Source organism: Lissotriton vulgaris, chromosome 7 (assembly GCF_964263255.1).
Source record: "Lissotriton vulgaris chromosome 7, aLisVul1.2, whole genome shotgun sequence".
Taxonomy (NCBI): Eukaryota; Metazoa; Chordata; class Amphibia; order Caudata; family Salamandridae; genus Lissotriton; species Lissotriton vulgaris.
The window spans coordinates 828801456-828810628 of record NC_141695.1 but is presented as its reverse complement, the minus strand read 5'-3'; the positions used below and the strand labels follow the sequence as shown (position 1 = coordinate 828810628).

The 9173-nt window shown below is 44.8% G+C and overlaps 1 pseudogene; it reads right to left on the bottom strand.

The window, feature by feature from the left end:
- Positions 1-2614: 2614 nt before the first annotated feature.
- On the bottom strand, positions 2615-8468 carry LOC147702491 (splicing factor U2AF 65 kDa subunit-like; annotated as a pseudogene).
- Positions 8469-9173: the final 705 nt, after the last annotated feature.

Sequence of the window (9173 nt, the reverse complement as noted above, 5' to 3'; positions counted from 1 at the left end):
CTTGGTAACTTGCTTCTTCTGCTCCTTACTGGCAACTTTCTTGCTAGAGGAGCTACGGGGAACTCTTTTTGGGGCCATCTTCTTCGGAGCAGGTCAGAACAGCAGGCCGCAGTTGCACGAGTTGCAGAGTTGTCTGTGGCCAGACGTGACGTCGCGTGACGTTAAGCTGCACACACACACCGCTGCAGGACTTCTTCCTGGCACTGGTGGTTCTCTTGAGTCTTGTGCACCTAAAAGCAATGGAAGACAGAGGAACATCAGTTCAGTTATACACCCCAAAAAAATCGAAAAAACACAGAAAAATCAGCACAATCCCATGCCCTCCATGATGTTTAAATTCAAGACACCCCACAGAAAGACTAGGCACATGCACCACTCACTATCCCTGGTGAAAAGGCCACAACAGGCCAAAAAAACGAAAATCACAGAAACATCAGCACAATCCCAAACCATCCAGGCCCTCCATGATGTTTAAATTCAAGACACCCCACAGAAAGACTAGGCCCATGCAACACTCACTACCCCTGGGCATAAAGGTTGAAAAGTAGGCAAAATGGTTGCAGGCCTAACAACACTGACTGCATTCAAAATGGCCACTTGCCTCCCAGCACATGGCCTGCCTGTACCAGCACTCAAAATGGCCCCCACCCACATGGCCTGTCCCCATGAACACCCCAATAAATCGAAAAACACAGAAAAATCAGGACAATCCCAAGCCATCCAGGCCCTCCATGATGTTTAAATTCAAGACACCCCACAGAAAGACTAGGCCCATGCAACACTCACTACCCCTGGTGAAAAGGCCACAACAACAGGCCAAAAAAACGAAAATCACAGAAAAATCAGCATAATCCCAAACCATCCAGGCCCTCCATGATGTTTAAATTCAAGACACCCCACAGAAAGAATAGGCCCATGCAACACTCACTACCCCTGGGCATAAAGGTTGAAAAGTAGGCAAAATGGTTGCAGGCCTAACAACACTGACTGCATTCAAAATGGCCACTTGCCTCCCAGCACATGGCCTGCCTGTACCAGCACTCAAAATGGCCCCCACCCATATGGCCTGTCCCCATGAACAGCCCCAAAAAATCGAAAAACACAGAAAAATCAGCACAATCCCAAGCCATCCAGGCCCTCCATGATGTTTAAATTCAAGACACCCCACAGAAAGACTAGGCCCATGCAACACTCACTACCCCTGCTGAAAAAGCCACAACAACAAGCCAAAAATACGAAAATCACAGAAAAATCAGCACAATCCCAAACCATCCAGGCCCTCCATGATGTTTAAATTCAAGACACCCCACAGAAAGACTCAGTGCACCCACCACTGAGTACCCCTGGGCAAAAGGCCCCAAAACTGCCCAAAAATCGAAAATTCCAAAATTGTAGTTGCAGCAACTGTAATGCCCCAAACAAACTTACTTGTGAAATTTCTAATCCAAAAGTGATCCAAAGAAAGTCAAATAGGCCTCAAATCCAAATATCCAGCAGCATCCACAAAAAGTAATCCTTCCAGCTCCAGATCCAAATGAAAAGTGACCAGGAGATGGACAAAGCACTGGGAAGAGCCTGCTGGACAGGAACAGGAAGTTGAAGACTGTGGGGCACTTCCTTCCTCCCACCCCCCCCTTCCCAAAATGGACTCCTCGCAAAAAAAGTGCAGGCAAATGTCAACCTGAGGAGTTATTCAGATAAAAATCATCATTTCCAGAAGGTTTATGCTGCTTGCTGGTGGATTTCTTGTGCAGAATTGCAAATTTTGTATTTTCCCGAGTGCGAGATTGTTGCTGCTTGCCGCATCTACAAGCTCGCAATTGCGAAGTCCCGCGATACGTGATCACGGCGTACTCGCGTTGACAAACTCTTGCTGTGCAAGTTGGCAAGCCGCGATTACGTAATCGCTCTCGCCAAATTCCCGCGGGATCCCACAGCAACTAGATCCAAAATGGCGCAGCACTCGCAAAATGTCAAGAAAAACAACTCGGCAAACGCTGAATGACGGTAAGTAAACGCCGCGCGCCGCAAAATTGTATCTCCAAGAAAAAAAAATCTGCTGCGTGCGAATTTGCGGATTTTCGGTAAATTCGCGAGCGTTTGCGAATTTACAGAAAATCCGCGAGCGTAACGGATTTTCCGCCCATGCTTAGAGTAAAGCCATATGGCGCCTCTGCTAGTCATTGTGCGCTTAGCCGCATGCTCTATGCCAGCCAATAGCGTGTGGTAGTACTTTTAAAAGCCCACACACACACTAAATGTCTCGCAGAGCAGCGCATGCGCTGGCTCAGCGAAACCTAAGAAAGCACAACTATAAGACGGCAAGACGGTAAATGGTAACAGCAACCCTCAAAATTGCTGAATGTTTTGAACTATTTGCATTTTAACTTCATGTAATCTTATGAATTCACCACGGTTTCATATGTATTATTGATTGTTTTGGCCGCCATGGGTAAAAACATATTTGAAGATTTGGTTTCTGCAGTACAGTTTATGGGATGCTCTATGCCCTACCACTTAACTCCTCTTCTAGCCGGAAACTTAATACCAACTTGAGCTGACCATAATAAATATTCAATGTACAGAGAAAAACCAGTACAGCAAATGTTACAAATTATGCCATGGTTACCTGGTCATCATTCAGATAGTTGGGTAAACCTCCAATAAACAGCTTGTGTGCAGAGTCTGGCACCACAGTAGATACCACACCCGTAGGAAGAGACCATGCGATTAGCAAATACTTGGGTTAAATGGGAAGTACCACTTATTTGCAGGCTAGTTGTGCACTCAAGTCGTCCAGCATGCTATGACAATCACACGCTAATTAAAACTGTACCGAATTACTGACACCGACATGCATTTTGTAATTAGTCTTACCTGGTACGTATACGGAAGGATTTTCAGACATGCCAGGAAGTGGCTGATAATCGTGTGGTCGACGGATCTTTAAAGACTGCCCCTGGAAACGATATCAACGAAAGCCATGGCCTGGGTCGTTTCATCCACCGAGCGGAACTGCAAAAGAGGGAAAATCTGGCATATATACAAACGTTTCATACCCACCAGAGATACAACGGTGCAAGGCAAAAAAGTGAGGTGTACTTCAAGGACCTTAAAAAGAAGAAACGAGTGTATGCCACAACTCAAACTCGACACCATTGCACGTGGATAGTCAAAAGCAATGAGAGTTATTATGCGGACTGCCAACCAGGATCCCGGCTGTAAACACGACAGTGAGCGATGACAATCCCAGAAGTATCACTGCTCATTCAATATCAACTCAAGTCATGCTCAACATCTACATTACTAGGACATGTGTTACAGAAGCAAATTGGGCAATGTGTGATAAACCACAAATGATTCTACGGGAAGTTATACCGGAGCCAATCGTTAGTAAAGAGTCAACGAAGGCCCGCTGTGGTACAGGCATGAATTAAGTCACACGCAGCCCCAACTCCCTTTCGAAAAGTGTACCTTCTCTAAGACCATGCCGAGATCGCTTAAGTGGCAGAGGTGGGTGTGAGTGGGAGGAGATTAAGACAAGACGTGGAATAGATCCCGAATTAGAATCTCACCTCCAGAAATGCAAAGTTTTTGTCTTGGTTTATTTGCACAGCCAGCACAGGGTTTCCTGGGGCCTGTGTCAGACCTCCAAGGCGCATCTGGGCGTTGAAGAAATCCATCATGGCTTCCTGCAGAGGAGGCAGAAAATGAAGAAGGAAACACAAAATAACACCACCATGATATAGGGTTAATGTGGCAGCAACCCGCTGAATATATAACAAAGAGCAGGCTTAACATCTAGATGCTCCTACTTGCCTTGGACGATGGCAGCAAACTTATTTTGCTACGAAGGGATTTCAGCCCCACAATTCACTTAAAAAAGAAATGGAAACAACTCTTTGATCTTTGTTTTTATTAAGCGGGAGTCAATTTTATTTGTATACTTTGCATTTTAAAAGACAAATCTAACACCAATCGACCTTTGATCGCCAGCTGCAAAAGAAGCTTATGATCAAATAACACATTAGTCCGCCATGTAATTTTGGAACGGGTTATCCTGATGCAGTCCATTACATGGTTATTTCCAGGTGCACAAGAAAAGGAACAACTAACGCCCACCCTCACCAGCCACCATGGGCAGGGGAATACAAACAAACCTAGACCAATGGGAACCGTCCAGGAAGTCTAGCAGCAACATCACCGCTCCCTAAAAGTAACTACTGCACGATTAAATATATACTGTTAAACCCTGAATCCCTGCATCCTCTTTTTGTGCAGAGGTATTTGTATTCAATGAATTGCCCCGACAGGCTGCCTCTTGGCCTACTAAAAGTGCATGTTCTATATTATGCACACTATTTACGATCAGACTTTCTCTGTCCTTTTTTTGGTTTAATGTATCTTGCACAACTTCTAAAGGTGGCGGTTGACTCACTCAGTGAACGAAGCCTTGACAGTCTAGCCATGGCAGGTTTTATTATTTGAACGGCGGCCATTACACAAATAGTTTACAGAGAATCGGGGTATAAAGGCTGAAAACAGCCGCCGAGATGCACAGCTCGATTCCAACACGTGGCAGCCGGTTCAAACAAAAGAACACAATAATAGAGCTTCAGTGCACCAAGCTTAATTAAAATGCAACAGCTTGGCTTCCAAAGAAGATTCCATTTCCTCGTGTATATACCCATCAAATTCTGGGGCAGAAAAAAAGCCTGTTCATCTGAAACATGCACCGCTAGAGGAAAGTGAAACACGGACAGAATCCTGGTGGGACTAACTGAACGGCCACAAAACCTGAAATATAAGATACGAGGAGGGAGCTGAAAATGGGGGGAAACGGTAGTTAGTTTTGTGACCAGGTTCCAATGCAATCTTTACTATACACCTACTGCGCACAAAGCTTCTCGTTAGGAGAGAACGGAGGACGGCATATGGAAACCACGGGTACCTCAGTGATTCCGAAGGGGATATTTCCAACGTAGAGTCGGCGGGCCTGCCTGGTCATCTGGCTGCCGACGACGGGCACAGGGGTAGGGGTCACGGCCAGTCCATCTGGGGTCATGGTCGGAAGGAGAGCTGTTGCTCGAATCTGACCCGCGGCTAGGAGAGAGAAACACCAATCCAAACATTCAAAACAAACACTATCCCTGTACCAGAGGTGGATACGAGTCACCGAAGGAAGCAAGACAAGAGAGAACCTGTTATAAAGAAAAAGACTATGGACCAAGGGAAGCAAGTTTTTTTTTCCAAATATCAAAAGGGTTCATACACACAAAACATGGGTGTAGCGTGAATACAAAATGAATACCAGAGGATTCCTCCAGTTGCGTGTATGTATGTCTGTACAATGTGTATATATACACAGACACTCCACCGAGCTGCGGTTTGCTAGGGCACTGTTCAAGAAGCCCAATTTAATTGCATATATGCTTAAACGTTGCTTTCGTAGACACATACTAAAGCCCACGGATGTATGACGTTACAACGTATACTTTTACAACGCCTACCTTTACAACGCATTTTTTACACCGCAACATCCATTACAACGCATACCATTACAACGCATGTCATTACAACGAATTCTTTGAAACTACCTTTACAACGCATTCCACTACAACGCATACTACATTTACAACGCATACCATTACAACGCATAACATTACATTGCATGTAAGGAAAGTATTGAATACTGTAGGGGTAAAAATAATATTCTAACTCCAGGGGGTGCAACAGTAGGGTAAGTGTTGGATAGTGTAGGGGTAAAAATTACTATTCTAACTCCAGGGGGTGCAACAGTAGGGTAAGTGTTGGATAGTGTAAGGGTACTATCTGTTATAATGCTATGCGTTGTAATGGTATGCATTGTAATGACTGCGTTGCAATGGAATGCTTTGTAGTGGTGTGCGTTGTAGTGTCATGCGTTGTAATGGTTGCGTTGTAAATGCATGCGTTGTAATGGATGTTGTGTTGTAAAAGTTTCGTTGTACTGGTAGTGCGTTGTAAAAGTTGCGTTGTAAAAGTTGCGTTGTAAAGGTTGTTTCCCAAAGCCCACCAATGATGCCCAAAGGGAAATAGCTAATTGTGGTAGTGTACATACATGCACATACATCTATACAACAAGCGATTTGGTATGTTGGCGTGGGATGCTCGTTAAAATATATACCTTGCATGGCTTTATACTGCATTGGTGTGATGTGTTCAAACCCAGGAGGTGGGACATCCTAGTACTTGTGGATCTTCTTTTTCTTCTCATGCCTGGGAGACCTGCTGTGAACAGGATAAACAATAAAGACTTACAGTGGCTGAGACAGAAACAGCGAAATGTGTGAAAGCACCCAACTATGTCAGGAGCCCGGAATTGGTATGCTAACCTTTTATCAAACAATGGCTGTATGTGTTCTTCAAGGTTATCCCTAGACAAAAATCGATAAGGAGTAAAACGAGTGGTTAACAATCAGTTTTCCATTGTGAGTCACAAAACATACATCAGAAAGGAATAAGCAGTCTTTAACAAAGCAATTAAAACGCATAGGTAGAATGCACAATGTATATATAGATTGAGGAAACCGATGAAGGCGGCGGGGGTGGAGATTTGTGGCAAAGGAATTATGCGAACGTGGACTGACCAAAAAAGCATGCAATAGACTTTTAAAAGATATGGAAATAAACACGGTGGTCCCGCCCTTTCACTGGTCTAAGCCAACGAACGGCACACCCATACCTGCGACGTCTTCGGTCCCGGGAGCCACTACGCTGGTCTCTGCCACGCCTTTCCCTACTGCGGCTACGACACTTTTGCTCGCGGCTCCTAGAGCTGACTGTGACTTCGTTTCCTGTGACGGTTCTCCTTGTCACGTTCTATAAAGTGAAAAAAAGGATTTAGTTTCGAGCAAAAAGCAACGTAGTAACAATGAGCAAGACGAGGTAGGCTCGGATGAACTTAAGAGTTCATAGATAGGCAAGCCATTGCTTATCCATGGGACCACTGAGGAACTCAAGTGTTCGTACAATTGCAATTTAGAACGGCAACACTACCGAACTATTTTGTACACATTGCTTCATTTATCTTACCAATGCTCATTTCTAACGAAGCTAAGTGACCAACAACAATGCAAGTTGTGCTCCCATTGGTTTTCCTAACATGTATGCATTATGGTACCCTTACACTAAACGCACTTGCACTTTTTTTACATCTACCTATGAGGTCCAACCCGTGAGAGCAATCTCCTTAGTGTAATTCTGTCTAGGTTTTATTCTACCGGCATACAGAGTTATAAATGGATTTTTTATAAATCATCGTTTTTAGCGGTCAGTCTAGCTGATGGATCCACCTAAAAGGAATTCGGACGTTGCACTTATAATGCATTAACGCTATGCTTCGTATGGTTTTATTATGTGCGAGCATCATTCGGCTTACTCACCACACACGTCCCTATTTTAACAGTTTATGAAGTTGATATATTTTAATCTGTCAGTTAACATTTGTTTGCAGAAAGAATTATGGCAATGCATGCGTTGGTAAATGCACTGTTTTGTACGTCTTTGCACTTTTGACAGTCGTAAAGACCGAATAAAGTTCTCTGACTAACTGCCTGGCATAAAATACGGTAATCAGAGAGAGCGCACGAGTGCAACCGTACTGCTTTGCGAGACTAATATAAAAGTAGCCGTGCCTTCATCAGGTTTCCACAGTAAACCTCAGTGCTCATTTCAAAATGCAATTTGCTTCAATGGCATTAAATGCACTATGAACACAAGCCAATGTTTTCAGACCTCATACTTTCAAGTATCTATCGCTATCCGATCCAAATAACACATTACAGTATTTAAAATGTCACTTAACGAGTGTGCTATATAAAGATCTAAAACATTATCATACTTTACTAATAAAAGTGGAAAGTTATATTAACACCTCAAAGCCTGCACCCCTACCCGTTGAAAGTTTTCAAGGCAAAACACTGTTTATGTGCTCGCGTGCCTAGACCAAAAGCCATGTGCAGCGAGTCGCCAGGAAAAAGGGTGGAAAAAAGGATGAAAGAGACCGGGGCAGAGCTCTAGCATCAGTGCTCTCCCACGGTGCTACAACCAATGCGCTTAAAGTGGAGGGCTGGCTTAGTCATTGCTGGTAAGAGGGAATGGGGTGAACAATGAAACATCCCGTCGGTCAAGTACGTGAGCTTGACCACGGTGCACTTATAAAAACGCATTTCGTGCCCCACGACCAACTTTCATTCACAGATGCCCTTGTCAAGTCTCTGCAGCGTGCGTAATTAGCCTAGAAATACTAAGAAAAAAATCCCCCAAACTACTCGAGAACAGGCTTTAGGCCTAGAGCGTCCTCCATTTTCCCTCAATAGGCCGCTGCGCACATCGATTGTTGGGACCGCTTAAGTTCCCCCTCTACTGCGCGCCTCACCTTGTTTGTTTTCGTTCAGTTGCCGCTAAAACTCGTCCAATTCGGACATGTTGGACACCCTGATGGTGGTGGTGGGGTCGCCGCTGCCGGGGGCTTCTCTCGACCCCTCCTGCCATAGCCAAGGAAAGAGAAGATGGCGACCCAAACGAATATCTCCTGCAAAAAAAGAGGCGGTATGAGGCGAGTCCGCCCGCCCCTCAAATCTCAACTACCAATCATCTACCGCACTGAAGAAGGCAACCACTGAGGATAAGCTGTAACATTTGCGGCCAATCAAAAAGAAAAATTTCGAGCAAAATCAGCCAATCAACAGAGCAGTATTTGCTCCACGCTACTGACAATGTGTTCTACGCGCTAGTTACGTAGAGGCTGTCGTGAGGCAATACAGCAAACACACGATCAAAGGATTTCGCCTGCGCGAGCACTGCTGCGCAGTGCTACGGCCAGGCGAAACCTAAAAAGGGCACAAAGGGAGAAAGCAGGGCCAAAAAGTGTGAGATAAAGGGGCAGCACTGTCTGGTAGTGGATTGAAGAGGCCTGAGTTGAATTCAACACTACACAGCCTGGTATTCGGCGTGCTGATTTTTAATAGCACAGCCAGTGCAGAGCTTTGGACACTGCACTCATTCTTTTGCAAATTAAGCACTGGCTCTGATCTTTCTTTTCTCTTGCACAAATTCTCCCACTGCCTGCATTAGTACTGACAGGTAAACCTCTGTCCTTCTGAACGTTAGGTGTACACTGTCCTGTCCAA